This window comes from Crotalus tigris, unplaced genomic scaffold (assembly GCF_016545835.1).
Source record: "Crotalus tigris isolate CLP2741 ecotype Arizona unplaced genomic scaffold, ASM1654583v1 scf7180000017536.10889498, whole genome shotgun sequence".
In the NCBI taxonomy this organism is placed as follows: domain Eukaryota; kingdom Metazoa; phylum Chordata; class Lepidosauria; order Squamata; family Viperidae; genus Crotalus; species Crotalus tigris.
Genome location: NW_024096460.1, coordinates 7,192,972 through 7,209,339, shown reverse-complemented (window position 1 = coordinate 7,209,339; position 16,368 = coordinate 7,192,972). Strand labels below are relative to the sequence as shown.

The following is a 16,368-nucleotide window of genomic DNA, read 5'->3' as shown; positions in this document are numbered from 1 at the left end:
AGCCTTTATAGTTAATAAAAGAGTAGGAAAAACAATACTGGGATACAATCCCCAAAATGACAGAATGATCTCAGTGCAAATCCAAGGCAAACCATTCAATATCACAGTAGTCCAAATCTATGCCCCAACCACTGGTGCTGAAGAGGATGAAATTGACCGGTTCTATGAAGCCCTATAGCACTTATAGAATCAACACCAAAAAATGATGTCCTTATCATCATGGGTGATTGGAATGCTAAAGTAGGAAGCCAAAAGATAAATGGAATAATAGGCAAGTTTGGCCTTGGAGCACAAAATGAAGCAGGCCACAGGCTAATAGAATTTTGCCGAGAGAATACGATGGTCACAGAAAACACTCTTTTCCAACAACTTAAGAGATAGCTCTACACATGGACATCACCAGAAGGTCAACAGAGAAATCAGATTGACTATGTGCTCTGCAGCCAAAGATGGAGAAGCTCTATACAGTCAGTAAAAACAAGACCAGGAGCTGACTATGGCTCAGATCATGAGTTTCTCATTGCAAAATTTAGGCTTAAATTGAAGAAAGTAGGGAAAAAGACTAGGCCACTCAGGTATGAACTAAATCATATCCCTGATGAATATACAGTGGAGGTGACAAATAGATTTAAGGAATTGATAGACAGAGTGCCTGAAGAACTATGGACGGAAGTTCACAACATTGTACAAGAGGTAGCAACTAAAACCATCCCAAAGAAAAAGAAATGCAAGAAAGCAAAATGACTATCCGAGGAAGCTTTGCAAATAGCTGAGGAAAGAAGGGAAGCCAAAGGCAAGGGAGAAACAGAAAGATACACCCAATTGCATACAGAATTCCAGAGAATAGCTATAAGGGATAAGAATGCCCTCTTAAATGAACAGTGCAAAGAAATAGAAGAAAACAATAGAATAGGGAGAACTAGAGATCTTTTCAAGAAAATTGGAGATATGAAGGGAACGTTTCATGCAAAGATGGACATGATAAAGGACCAAAATGGCAGGGATCTAACAGAGGGAGAAGAGATTAAGAAGTGGCAAAATTACACAGAAGAACTATACAAGAATGAGCTTAGTGTCCCTGATAACCATGATCGGGTGATCACTGACCTCGAGCCAGACGTCCTAGAATGTGAAGTGAAATGGGCCTTAGGAAATCTGAGCAACAGCAAAGCTAGTGGAGGTGACAGTATTCCAGCTGAGCTTTTCAAAATATTAAAAGACGATGCAGTAAAAGTGCTACACTCAATTTGCCAGCAAATTTGGAAAACTCAACAGTGGCCACAGGATTGGAAAAAGTCAGTTTACATTCCAATTCCAAAGAAAGGCAATGCCAAAGAATGTTCAAACTATTGCACCATAGCACTCATTTCACATGCAAGTAAAGTTATGCTTAAAATCCTACAAGCTAGACTCCAGCAGTATGTGGATCGAGAACTTCCGGAACTACAGGCAGGATTTCGAAGAGGCAGAGGAACTAGAGATCAAATTGCCAACATACGCTGGATCATGGAGAAAGGTAGGGAGTTCCAGAAAAATATCTACTTCTGCTTCATTGACTATGCTAAAGCCTTTGATTGTGTGGATCACAACAAACTGTGGCAAGTTCTTAAAGAGATGGGAGTACCAGACCATCTTATTTGTCTCTTGAGAAACCTATATGCGGGTCAAGAAGCAACAATGAGAACTGGACACGGAACCACTGATTGGTTCAGAATTGGGAAAGCAGTCCAGCAAGGCTGTATTCTGTCACCCTGTCTATTTAACTTATATGCAGAGCACATCATGAGAAAGGCAGGGCTAGATGAAACAAAAGTTGGAATTAAGATTGTCAGGAGAAATATCAACAACTAAGATATGCAGATGATACCACTCTAATGGCAGAAAGTGAAGGGGAACTAAAGAGCCTCTTGATGTGGGTGAAGAAGGAGAGTGCAAAAGTTGGCTTGAAACTCAACATTAAGAAAACCAAAATCATGGCATCTGGCTCTCTCAATTCCTGGCAAATAAATGGGGAAGAAATGGAGACAGTGGCAGATTTTATCTTCCTGGGCTCCAAGATCACCGCAGATGGGGACTGCAGCCAAGAAATTAAAAGATGTTTGTCCTGGGGAGGAAAGCTATGGCGAATCACCCTGCCAACAGAAGTAGTCAAGGGCATGGTTTTCCCAGTTGCAATGAATGGCTGTGAAATTTGGACCATAAGAAAGGCTGAGCGCCAAAGAACTGAGGCCTTTGAACTAGTGCTGGAGAAGACTCCTGCGAATCCCCTGGACTGCAAGGGGATCAAATTGGTCAATCCTAGAGGAGATAAACCCTAACTACTCTTTAGAAGGTCAGATCCTGAAGTTGAAACTCAAATATTTTGGCCACCTAATGAGAAGGGGACAACAGAGAATGAGGTGGCTGGATGGAGTCACTGAAGCAGGAGGCATGAGCTTAAATGGACTCCAGAAGATGGTAGAGGACAAGAAGGCCTGGAGGAACATTGTCCATGGGGTCGCAATGGGTCGGACATGACTTCGCAACTAGCAACAATAATATATGAAAATGATTTTCTAAGTGCTGTGATGTCTAAGCATATTTTATCTATAAAAAGATTTGTCTCGTTATATAAGAAAAAGTGATCCTTTTTAGACTTAAATATACCCATGATTTCTAGCATTTAGTTTAGTTTTTATTTGAGGTATTTTTTTTATAAGCTGCAGTGAGCAAATTAGAAAGAGAACGTTTTTTAGACACTTAAATGTCTGGTATTAAATTCAAGAGCTTTGGGGGGAAAAGAAATTAATAAATGATAACTATTTCAGGTACATTATCTTTTCTAATAATGAATGCTGACTTGATTTATTTATTTTTCTCCCATTTATTATGGAGCACTATAAGATAAAAGGAATTGTTATCTTCTTTTGTACAAACAGTTCAAGAGCATAATCATTAATTTTTAATTAGGCTCATCTCTTTGTAAAAACATTCTATGTGTCCAAGTAGCTTGTTAGACTTCTGGTAGATTGCAGATTGCTTAATTATTTATACTTAGGCGAAGATTTTTAACAGGTTGTGAATGTTTGTATCTTAAAGTCTTCCCAGGCAAGAATACTGCTTAGCAAGAGCCCTTGTGTTCAGAAGTATAACCCAAAATATTAACATTGATTTTGTTTTCTCACTCATCATTGATACTAATCCTACACTGCAGAATTAAGTATCCAGATTAAAACATAGGCCTGGAAAACAAAACAAAGAAAAATTAAGAAGGGTTGGCTAAGCTATTTTAGCATATCTCATGATATGTAGATAAATATGTATTAGAGCTAAACAACGCTTTGATGCTTTGTAGTATTTTTGTGAAGTAGTACTGTGCTTTGGCGTTCCAGTTTAGAGCTTCCAAATCACTTTCCCCCAATTTGCTTAGCCATTAACATTTAATTAATTTTTAAACTAGATTGTAGGACATGACCAGGTAGAACCCAGGTCAAACATATCAGTTTCAAGTCGCTATGGTCCCACAAGAAACCTAAGTCCAGCTTCCCATGAATTCTGTTGACTCTTATCTAGTGCCAATTTTTTCTTGATCATTAGGAGATCAAATCTTTGTGTATACAATAGATAGCATGTAATAAACTTGATGTGCTTTGAATTAAACTCCTGTGCCTGGTTACAGGTGCCTGAAACAGACTACCTAAACTTAGGAAGTCTGTTTCTACTCTGTTATTTTTTCTACTATTGAATAGAAACACTGTCTGTACTGCAGGATTATTGTATCTTTTACAGATTCATAATGATCCACATTAGAATTCAGTATTTAAATTAAGAAAATACCCATATACACATGCTTGATGAGAATTTTGTGTCAAATTCTGCAATTTGCTAAAGTACTAAAGCCTGATTTTCTGAGTCTTGGAATTATTTTTCCTTCTTCTTGTATATTTGACTTTTAGTAAAAAAAAAAAAACCTTGTTAAAACCTTTCTTTTCTTTATATATCTTCCTGAAATGCAAGCATTGTGACGTAGCTATTTTTAAAAAGTCAGCCTAAAAGATTGTGTCATTCTCTGTGAAAACAAGATTGTGCTAGGATCTGACCCTAATCTCTTGGATTCTGTGCAGCTTTCACTGTTGATCTACTCAGTGTTTCCCTGGGAGTTATTCCATCATAATATCTGAATATTTCCAAATTTGTGCCCTTTCTCCAAGGGTGGCTATTGATGGTTGCCTGCTCTTCTAGTTCTCAACAAATGTTCTTCTACTTTTCCCATATGGGAATGAAATCAAATGTTTGTTAGAACTTCACCCAGGGCAAAGAAATAAATTTTCTAAAATCTCAGGCAGTAGTCAAGAGCCAACAAGATCAAGGACAAAGCTCTGATAAATAGACTGCTTTTATTACTTATGCTGTCTCCTTTACAAAAGTCAGCTGCTTTGGAATCAAGTTCTCTATTCATATCATGGTTTAAAGTGTATATTTCTTTCTCTCAACTGTATGTGGTAATAGACTTCTTGCTGCTTGCCTTATGCTTTGATAATGGTCCTGTCTAGTTTCAGGCTCTTTGCTTTTGATCTTGCCAGCCTCATGAAGTCATCAGCAGATGTGCTGTGCCTTTACAGAGACATCAATATTGCCTTGGGCAGCTCCCCTATTCATTAACCTGAGATAATGCAGAAGTTTCTGAGAGACCATGTCATCTGTGTAGATCAATCTTTTTGGCCAAGAGGCTGCTACAAAGAATGACAGACATTTTGGGGCTAGATTTTTCTCTAACAGAGCCTTAACAAAGCTCCTAACAGCAGAGAAGATCCTCTAGTTAAATATTTCAAATGCAGGCATGAAAGAGTCTTATGGTTTTCACCCTGATAGGTATTCTTAGTGCTTTTTTTCTAAAAAAAGAAAAAAAAAGGTGCCGGAACTCACACATGTCATGCCTACCCTACAAGATTCCATCCAAAAAAGGTGCCGGAACTCCGTTCTGGGCATTCTATGAGAAAAAAAGCCCTGGGTATTCTTGATGGCTGAATGTACAATCTCATGCTGGCAGAAGAGAAGAAGGGATGGATTAGGAGAGAGGAAATAGCCAAAATTGATATGCAGCATTGAGGGGCCCTGCATTTAGAGGCACAGATTGTAAGCAATCAGGCACAGGCCTTATCTTCCTAGATAACCCTCATTCATCCTGTGAGTTTCTGAATACAAAAAAAAAAAAAAAAGTAGAAATGAATGGATTCATTTGTGTTGCCTGAATGGAATGCTAATGAAAGGAGATAGAGAAAAAAAAATGATTTGTGCCAGCCAGCTGAAGGGAAGGCAGTTCCTGACTTCTCCTGTTACTACTATAACAAGTGACTGGCAGCCTAGTAAGGGCAAAGCAAGGAGATATTTTGTAACTGAAAAGAAAAAATACAAGAAAGATGCCTTCCCAGGAAAAGAAAGCTATGTTCTTTAGATGCATGGCAGACAACCAGATGGAGTTAAGAAAAGAGACCCCTACTATAGCATGGAAGCCAGAAGGAAAAGCCTTTGTATCTCAAATTAACCATTCCTCATGGGTGAAGCCATGTTGCCTTGGTAAGTTTTATGGATCTTTTGTGCTGTTCATATAGTTGGCAAACTTGAAAAGACAGTGGATGGTAATGGCTACTTTCTGTGCCCAGAGCATTTAACAGGGTAAATTGCTATTCAGAGGTAGGTTTTATTGAATTCAATGAGGTTTAGTATAAGCCAGTTTGAGGACATGTACATGCAGCCTCTAATCGTTCTTTTCATAGTAATGACCATTTGTTTTAAAAAATAGCTTGAATTAAAACTTATTTCTAAATTGTTTTTTCCTCTTGGTATTAAAAGCTCACAAATCTTGATGCTATTGCTTACATTGGGGAGCTGGGATTTTGGATCTTATTAGTTTTATTGTTTTCTGTTTTTTTAATCATTCAGTTTAATCTCATCTTCTTTGAACTAAAATGGTGTAAAGTGGTATACTATTAAAATACAAATAAGAGAAAATATAACTCATACCAATATACAGCAAATTCTTGTACATTATAGAAACCAAATTAATTCAGATATATTCTTTTAAAGGGGTTTGTTTGTTTTCTCTGATAGATGTATGTTGATATGTGTATGTATTGTCACATGTATATTCATGCTATATGCAGCTTAACATGTATTTATATTTAAATGCCAGAACTTGATATTCAATGTTTTTCAATATTTTTTAAATATTTGTGATAATGAGTTTTCTGCAGTTTAGTTATTGCTTTCTAGAAGAATTGTCTGCAGGACACAGGCTCTATGTTTTTTTTAAAACAAACAAACAAACAAATTCAATGTTATTCATGAATTTTGTTTTTCCAGTAGCAAAAAAGACAGATGCTTGGGCTGTGAGACACAAAACAGTAGGAAAAAGCAATGTTAAGCATCTATCTCCATTAGTCAGGGTGGGAAAAAAATCCTGTAAGTTTTGATTTGCTAGTCAACATTGGATTAATGAATAACATTTTCCATATGCCTTGGTACAGCAAAGACAGTGATCTTAAAATGTAAATAATGGCTTTGCATTAATTGAATATAACTCACGTGCCAACTTGCAAAATAGATTTCACTCCATTAAAAGGAAGAGTGAAATAATTTCCCAGATAAGAAGATAAATGGAAACAGGCCTAATTATCTTTTGTGAAACACCCTTAGGATGCAGCATGCTTAAAATTTGCATATTTTCTCTCAGTCTTTATGATCTATGGTAATCTTCATTTCAAAAAAACACAAATTTGTTTTTATATGGATGGCTGACTAGGGTCTGGGGGATGAAGGAACAGGAACACAAAGTAATCATATACAGTACTGTATGTATGTCTTGCATGTTATTCGTGTCTTATGTTTATATGTGTTGAACAAATTTTGAATTAGCTTGTGATTCATCATAGATAATGTGGAAAGGTGGTACTCAGGAGTCCTATGATTGAAATATTTGAGTGGAGTTAGTTGGTATTTTTGGTCAAAAGCCTAGTTTAATTCCTTCAGGATAAGGAATAAAAATATACAGTAAAACATAAACCAGATAACATTTGGCACATAAGAAACAAGTTTTGTTATTAGCAGTTACAAATAGACGAAGAAGGATGTGCAAAAGGTTTCAAATGTTAAAGCTAGCAACACTTTTTAAAACAATTATTTTGTGTTTCATTAGATTATTTTGATTACCTTCGATGGTTATTTAATCTTGAAACACTTCTGGAAACAGCAGTTCAACATATTTTGAGCTCAAAACATTTACAATTCGAACTATTTTATACATCGTTAGTGAATAGGATGGTTATTGAAAATGTGAGAAAGTTACTTTTCACAAATCAGATGGAAAATGATTGCTGTATAATACAGCTCTAACCTCGTTTTATTAGAGATGACAGCCCTTCAAAATAGACCTGGTCAGGAAACAGACACCGCTAGAACAACTATAACAGTACTTTTAAAATCATAGAATCTTGAAAGCCTAACAGAGATTCCCTTTTTCTCTGGACAAGCTTGAGTAATTTCCTTACCTTATCCTGTCTATCACAGCTTAGCTGATGTTTACATAAAGGTTGGGAATTTTTTTTTTTGAAGGCCAGTTCTGTACTCCTCTCCAGAGAGCAAGTAGCTGAACTAAAAAAAGTTCTTTCTTTATTTACTCAGTTCTTCATGTATATAGAAAAACATGAGTCTGAGTGCCATATTGTACAATAAAAACAATCCATACAATTTCAATATTACTGAAAAACCAGAAGAGACCCTATTATAGGCAATCTAGCCACCTCACTAGTTCAGCATTTTCTTGAGACCCCCAATCCTGTTGGCTCAACTTTTGAGTAAATGTGTACTGTTAGGTCCATCCGCTTGTAATTCATTACTCAGCCTATAAAATTATGCTAACTTTATTGTAGCTAATTAATTAATAATTAATTAATTATTAATAAGGTGACATCAATTTCCTGGGATCCTTCACCATTGAACAAGCTGCCTAGATCTATTAGGAACAAAGTTTCAGAGGATCACAGTTTCCTCACTTATGGTTTATCAGGTTTCTTGAAAATCTCATATGGCCTTAATTTACCAAGGCTGCAATGTAATGGATGATTACCAGGAGGAAGTAACTCAAAATAAAATCAATACCCACAGTAAATCAATTGTTTGAATTGTCAAGTTTTCATCTTTATATGCTACCCAAAGTCACTGCTATGAGATGATATAAATTATTTCTATTAAATAAACATTTCCTAGTAAATATCCATAGAAGACCTAAGGCCCATGTATGGGAATCTATTTGGATGCATGTATTTGAGAATTGGAGAATCATTTTTGCATAGTGATTAAGACATCAGACTAGAAAACAGGAGATCATGATTTCTGCTATCAACCTGGACATGAAGCCAGCTGGGTGACCTTGGGCCAGTAATTTTCTCTCAGTCCTAGGAAGGAGGCAATGACAAAATACTTTTGAAAAACCTTGCCAAGAAAATTGCAGGGATTTTTTTCCAGACAATCTCTGAGAATTGGACATGATTGAACAGAAGGGAAAAAAATGAAAATAGTTTCTTCCAGGAAGGCCATGTGCTTCCATAATCAACTTTGGAAATATTGTACTATATATTACAAAAGTCAGGTAGGAAGAATGCATAGGATGTGTAGCAAATATAGTACAATATTTCCGAAGTTGATTATGGAAGCACATGGCTTTCCTGGAAGAAACTATCTTAGGGCTGCATCCTAAGTCCCCTGCTGTTCACCCTGTTGACCCATGGCTGTTGTGCTAGGTTTGCCACCAACCATATTGTGAAGTTTGCAGATGATAGTGGGCCTTATTCATGATGACAATGTGGATGCTTACTGCAAGGAGATTGAGGGGTTGGTGAACTGGTGTAAGGAAAACAGCCTAGTTTTAAATACCAGAAAAACCAAAGAGATCATTGTCGATTTCAGAAAAGGCAGGCACAGCCACACTTCTCTGTGCATTAATGATTCACCTGTGGAGATGGTTACCAGCATCAGATTTCTGGGTGTGCAGCTAATGAGTAGGCTGGCTTGGTCGCTCAACAGCGAGACACTGGTGAAGCGGGCATAGCAGCGCCTGCATTTTCTCCATGAGAAAGGCACATCTTCTATCCTTACCACTTTCTACAGGGGGACGATCGAGAGCATCCTGTCATACGGCATCACAGTCTGGTTTGGAAGCATCAATGTTTCAGACAGGAAGGTGATGCAGAGAGTGGTGAGGATGGCCAAAAAGATCATTGGCAGTTCCCTCCCTTCCATCCAGCACATAGCACAGAAGTGTTGCTTGAGCAGGGTCCGTAAGATTATCTGGGACACTGTACATCCTCTTCACGATCTGTTTTCCTGTTACCTTCTGGGAGGAGGCTTCATGATATCCATAGCAGAACATCCAGATTCAGCCATAGTTTCATTCCATACAGTATTAAGCTTGTGAACTCTCAAGCTTCCTCTTTCCGTTTATATATTCAAGATGGACAGTATTTAATATTTATTTGTTACGTATATGTAGGGGTGTGGGTCTATACATATGTTGTATATAGTATGTCTAGGTATGTGTCATGTATGTGTTTCACTTTGAGAGCGGGCAACTAAATTTAATTTTTTTTTGATGTGTGCTGTTGTGCCCATAGTAAAAAAAAAATGACAATAAAGATTATCTTATCTTCATTTTTTTCCCCCTTCTGCTCAATCATGTCCCATTCTCACTACTGGTCTGCAGCTCTTTAAGGGAAATATATTTCTTCCCTGGATCATATTGCAGCTGCTAGGGGAAATTGTGAAGCCCTGAGTGAAGACACGACTACATAAGGAATTATAAATGCAAGGTATGTGAGTGCCTTTAGAAACTCCAAAGCATCCTTTTGCCTTCACATCTGAAGCATTGCTTAGTCCTATTATATAAATTCTTAGATTCAGCCATGCTCAATCATTTCATATATATATATATCCAGTGGTTGGAAGACCTGCTTATATGGCCAGCTGTTTTAGCAATCCGGTCATAGACTGTGTGACTGGTCTACCTGCCCTTTGTTCTCCCTCAATCAGCTGTGTTGCTCCTAATCGTGCCGTGCTCGTCTGCATCCATTTGACTCTTGGCATTTTCCCTCCCCCGCCTGTTCCGCTTGCCCATTCTGTCACATGCAGTTGCCCAGAGTCATTGCTGGATCACCCCTTTTGCCATCTCATCTGATAGCCTTGGTAAGTTGCAGCATAGTCCTGTCTTGGGATGTGTTTTCCATCCTGTGCCTCATCCTGATCACCCTGGCCCCTATCTCTCTCCTGATCTCGCAACGTGCTGTACCCGCTTCTCCATCCCTCCACCCGCTGGGATGTCATGCTGCTCTATGGGTGGGCGTCTCGGACCTCTCCTGTCTCCACCCCCTCGCGTGCAGGCACTCCTTGCACTTGCCCATTCCGCCCCGTGCAGCCACCCAGCATCACCACAGGATCTCCCCCTCTGTCTCGTCCGGTAGCCTTGGTAAGTTGTCGCGTAGTTCCGTCTAGAAGAGTTTCCTCCATCCTGCGTCTTGTCGTGATCACACCGGCCCATCGTCTCTCCCCTGATCCTGCACCGACCATCGGCTTTTACTCTGACGATGTCAGCAGAGGACTGACGAAAGCTATTAAACAGTTTGTTTTTATTTATCCCGGAGTTCAGTGATTTTATTGTAGTTTTAATATGAATATACCTGGGATTTGAGTTTTTAAGATAATCAGGAATATATATATATATTCCTTTGTGAAAACACAAGTTTATACTCTGTTTACTTGGTTCCAAAGAAGAAAAGATACTTTGGAGGAGTGTACAGTAGCCCACTATTTGTGCCTGCTTAAGGAAGTCATTTATTTTCCTGGTCTTGCATGAAAGCTCTGTCTCCTAGGAAAACATTTGAGTTAAAGAAGATTCAACAGGATGTTCTAAAGCATTGTACTCAATCGTCACCATCACCTTCTTATCCTAAATATATAGTTTCTGGGGCTACCATGCACTTTTTAAAATAGGTGCTAACAGGTGCACTATTTTCCAAAATATAATTACACTACAAAACATAATTTTATGCTTTGGATTCAAACAGATGAGTATCTGTAATGTTAATCTATTTGCTTCATGACATCATAAACAGGTAGGCTTGTAATGCAGTGCATTTGTACAATCACATTTGAAAAATGTGTTTCCTGGATATGGCACTTTATATTCTTGTTTGGATTATATGGCTGTGTTGTAGTGACATAGATTCATTTAACTGTAATCATATTATGAATATTGAATTATTTCTTACTTTGTTTAATGCTATTTTTATGACAATGGGCAGAGGTCAACTCTTTATGCTGATTTTATTTGATAATTTAGTACCTTTATGTATGGTTGATTATGACATTTTACTGAATTGCCTGTAGGTCCTTGCAAAAATTGTTTATTTCCTTTCTGGTAGGTGAATAGGAATTTCTTCATTTTCATAAAAGCAAACACCATGAAGCACAGTTAATTATGTCTTTCAAGTGTGATCATACTTCTGAAAAGTTTGTATATAAACATATATGGATGATATGTCTCCTCTACTTACTTTTTAAAAGAGATTTTAACTCTCATATGACAGGGTTGATTTTATGTCCATTTTGGAATATAAACTATTTGTTTTCCAAGGCCTCCTTTAAATTAATGCTGAAATTTGTTATATTGAGAAAAATATCCTGATGCTTTCTAATTGTGATAGCAAAATAATGAAAAAATTTTAAATGTAACCTGCTCCATTAGCAGCATTTCCTGCTTGGCTGGCTGGTTGGGGCCTCGGCCCTGAAATTAGGACAAAAAAGAGCCCTGGAGGAGATTTCTGGGAAATGTAGTTTCCAGCAGGGGGAGTAAAATCAGAGTGTTGGGAGAACAGATTTGAGTAGCTGAGGAAAAGAAGACTGCGAGGGAGTGAAAAGAACGAGGAAAAGAGGCTACACTTCTTCAGAAAGAGAGAGAGAATGGCCATATCTTGGTCTAGAGATTGAATCCTGGCTGCCACCAGAGGAAGACTCCATAAGCCTCTTATTGGGCCTGCAGGGTAGGTGTTTATGAGGCAACAGGTTTGATGAGGGCCATTTGGCCTAAAAGAACAGTCTGGGACATTTTTAGCTTGAGCAACATTGCTCACCATAAGTTTTAATGTTTTATTGTGTTGTTTAACATGATTCTAGCTTGATGGCCATTACTTTTAATTAAAGTTCCTTAACTCCCGCCAAGGTGTGTTGGTGTATCTGGGCCAGGTCAGGCTGGTCACCTGGGAAAGGGATAGAAAGGCCTGACTGTCAGTGGCCCTTTCAGGGGAAGTGCTACATAAATAATATATGGGTAGTTTATAGAATCACTTAACCCAGGGGTTCTCAACCTTGGCAACTTTAAGACTTGTGGACTTCAACTCCCAGAATTCCTCAGCCAGCAAAGCTGGCTGAGGAATTCTGGAAGTTGAAGTCCACAAGTCTTAAAGTTGCCAAGGTTGAGAACCCCTGACTTAACCATTGCAAATCCCTCAACAATTTGTTAATACTTGGGACTTGGGGTTTGTTTTTTGGGGGTGTATGTTTCATCCAAAGTAGTTTTAATGGGCAAGCATGGCCCCCTCTGGAACTTCTTGAATTCTCACTAACCTTAACAAATGTAACTATGTGATAGATGACAGAAGTTGCACATTTGAATGTTGTACATTGCTGTCTCTTGGTGTATGATGGAATTAATAGCTAGTACTCTTAGAATTTGGTAAATTGTTGCTATTTCAAGTGGAAATATGACCAGAGTCCTTAAGGCTTTATTGTATGGAAAGATCTATTCATGCTGCCTCTGAATTAAGTACAACTAGTGAAAATACAGTATATCAAAATCCCCTACAGAAAAATAAGACATGCTTTTTCAGGCAGGAACAAGATTTAACTTTTAAGAGGTTGGAATTGGTGCTGCTTGGTGCAGGATTAATAAAACCTGACCACCTTCCTGATTTGAAATGCTTGCCCATTATGTAGAGTTAGTAGTAGAGACCATGCAAAAAGAAGCTATCAGAAGAATCTTGTGATGAGACAATATAGACAGACAAATTATTTGTTTCCTGTTGCAGTTGATTCTATCTAGAACATTATTTAGTCTTTTGGCAGTCAGTTTTTGCTGAGGAGATAGTAAGATTGGCAGAACCAATGAGAGTAGATAGGAGTCATAAAAATGAAATATGTATTCTTGAAACATTACAACATATTGCTGCATATAAAGTCGTAAATACAATTATGATGTCCAAATAAGGCCGCAACTGGTGCACAGGTTCGCCTAGTGCACCAGTTGCGGCCTTATTTGGACCGGGAGGCTTTACTCACAGTCACTCATGCCCTTGTCACCTCAAGACTGGATCACTGTAACGCGCTCTACATGGGGCTACCCTTGAAGAGCGTTCGGAGGCTGCAGTTGGTTCAGAACGCAGCCGCGAGAGTGATTGTGGGCACGCCAAGGTACACCCACGTGTCACCTATCCTACGCAAGCTGCACTGGCTTCCTGTGGGTCTCCGGACGCAATTCAAGGTGTTGGTTATCACCTTTAAAGCCCTTCATGGCATAGGGCCAGGTTACTTACAGGATCGCATTCTGCCGCACAGCTCCCAGAGACCGGTGAGGTCCCATAGATTGGGCCTCCTTCAGGTCCTGTCGGCCAGACAATGTCGGCTGGTGGGCCCTCGGGGAAGGGCCTTTTCTGTGGTGGCTCCGACCTGGTGGAATCAACTTCCCCCTGAGGTTCAAACTACTCCCACCCTGCCGGCCTTTAAGAAGGCCTGTTCCGGCAGGCCTGGGGCTGATGTCCCCGGGGGGCCGGGATATGATCGGACTCGCGGTATGACTGTTTTATTTTATTGTTTTATCATTGTTTTAACTTTGTACGCCACCCTGAGTCATTTGGGATTGGGCGGCATATAAATATTTGAAAATAAATAAATAAATAAACTTACTGGTTATCTCTTGTTCATCTCTCATTCTCTGGTAAGTAATGTTTTTCTGTCTAACACTACTTATTCAATGACCCTGAGGACACAGATAAACCTCCTGGTGGCCTCAACAACTCTTTAAAAGAATGCAAATTACTAGCTGTCTTCAAGGAATATAAATCCTTCCATTCCCCACCATCCAGTCAGAACTAAAGAAACTTCTTGGATGAGAAGCGTAATGTCTTCAAAGAAAAACAAGAAAGTTCAGTCCCCTCCTGAAAAAGCACCTTTGGGATAACCATGACCTGAATGACTGAGAATCTCCATAGATACTTATATTTCTTTGAGATTTTATTAAAAAAAGAAATACGTAACCTTGGTTTGTATCACTTCCTGCAAAATAGTTTAAATTCATCAGCACTATATGTAAATATTTTTGTGGATTTCTTAAAAATAGTTTAATTATTATTTGTAATTAATTTCAGATACATCTCTGGTTTTTCATTTTTGTTCTCTTATTTTTATGTCCTTGTCGTTATTTCTATTGGCTGCTGGAAAACTTTGAACTCAGAAGAAGCAATAATTTCAAAGAATTTCTTTAATTTTTTTTTGCTGCTCTGGCGTTTGACATTGCACAAGTCTCATTGGACTAGATTTCTTTTCTGATCTATGCATATTGTAGACACAATTTGCTTTAATCAGGAGCCTTGGTGTTTTAAAATACTTGAGAATATTTTCTGTAGCAAATTAGAATAAATTCAGCACCAGTGTCTGACACAGTGATCAAATGTAATTGCCTACAATTTTACCCCCACAAGATCTTTAACCGACTTCAAAATTCCTCATATTCTGGACATTTTACTGTTTTATTATAGAATTCTTCTCTCTCAGAGTAGCAATCAAGCTTTTAATGCAACTGAATGTAAAGATATATACTTGAGTTTCTAAATACATATTGTATATATATAGATGTATAAATATACGCAGAATTAGACATGCAGATATAAAACACCCGAATAATCAAGATATCTTCAGTTTATATTCAATTGGTCCAAGATTTTTTACAGAATGGTTTTGTCCAACCTAATGCCATTTCAAATGTGTTGGAATATAATTCCCATCATCCAGTTGATATTGATCCATCCATAACACAGCTATAAGGAAGGGTATTATGCAAGCTTACCTTGAGTTAATTCTTGTATACAGGCTTCTATTTTCTGACTTCTGGGAGGGTTTGAACTCAGCATAATTTTTGAAGACATTCACATATATGTTGGAAGTCTCCAAATGTCTTCCTGTGTCCCATGTCTACACTTTACCATAGTTGGTTCTAACCATTTACCAATACAACCTCACTTTTGCCTTTTTGAATTGTGTTTTCAGTTTTTTTTCATTTCTGACTCTGTTTCTTTTCCCATTGTGTTTATTTCTTTGATCCCCTATATTGCTATATTTAGACGCCATAGCAGAAATTACTGAATGAAAGCAATATTTCCCCTGTACTGCTAGGAAAGACTTTCAGTGAGTTAAGAAGTTGCTTGCACAAACCTGAGTACATGATTATACTCCTGAGGAACAGCAGGAGTTAGTAGTCCTTTTTACATCAGTATCATGGAAAAAGATAAACTTGCACGTACAGTTGTGTCTTTGATCCTCCTGAAGGTCTAAAGAAAACAGATACAAAGACAGATTACTTTACATGTCTCTTGCTACGCCTTATTGGTGAAACAGTTTTATGCTTTGCCTTGCTGCTAAAATGTTCTTGAAATAATGTGAAAAGCACTGTTCTGTGCCTCATTTAACTTAGTTTCCAGCTATGTTTGTGGAGTAATTTGAAACATTTCACTTGGAACAGAGGATGTCTTGTTAATTATATGACACAAATATTGTCTTTAAAATGTCTTGGCAGAGGAAATTGTTACTGCAAAAAGTAGGTGAGAGAGTTAACAGACTGGATATGTGATATTTGCAGACTCTGGAAGTGCTGCCAGTCAGAGTGAGCCATATGAGGCAATTTGTATATTCCTACACACACACACACACACACACACACACACACACACACTTATCCAAGGGGGCATGATGGCTCAGCAGTTAAAGATGCTGAGCTTGTCAGCTTGAAAGCTGACAGCCTGGATTCAAGACCCGAGCACTGTGCCCCGTGATTTGACATCTTTAACTCTGGCTAGGATGACACCCCACCCCCAGCCAGAGCTGGTGAATGGTCTGGAGGTTGTCCTTGATTCTGCGCTCTTGCTCAAAAATTTGCATGAATATATCTTGTGTGCCAATTGTATCTTTTTCTAGATCGGGGTCTCTGTTCACACCACTCATGCCTTAGCCATCTCCCAATTGGATAACTGGAATACACTCTACATAGGCTGCCCTTGAAGAGCATTTGGAAAT

At 38.3% G+C, this 16,368-nt stretch overlaps 1 protein-coding gene and 1 long non-coding RNA gene across 2 annotated transcripts in view; one reads left to right on the top strand and one right to left on the bottom strand.

Moving 5' to 3' along the window:
* Window positions 1-16,368, top strand: part of CUNH10orf90 (chromosome unknown C10orf90 homolog) — a 180,826-nt gene that overhangs the window by 61,142 nt on the left and 103,316 nt on the right. The window lies entirely within an intron of this gene.
* Window positions 1-16,368, bottom strand: part of LOC120308538 — a 32,472-nt gene that overhangs the window by 12,010 nt on the left and 4,094 nt on the right. The window contains exon 2 of the long non-coding RNA XR_005556869.1: window positions 15,511-15,626. This is a non-coding gene — a long non-coding RNA (uncharacterized LOC120308538). The remainder of the gene's footprint in view (window positions 1-15,510; window positions 15,627-16,368) is intronic.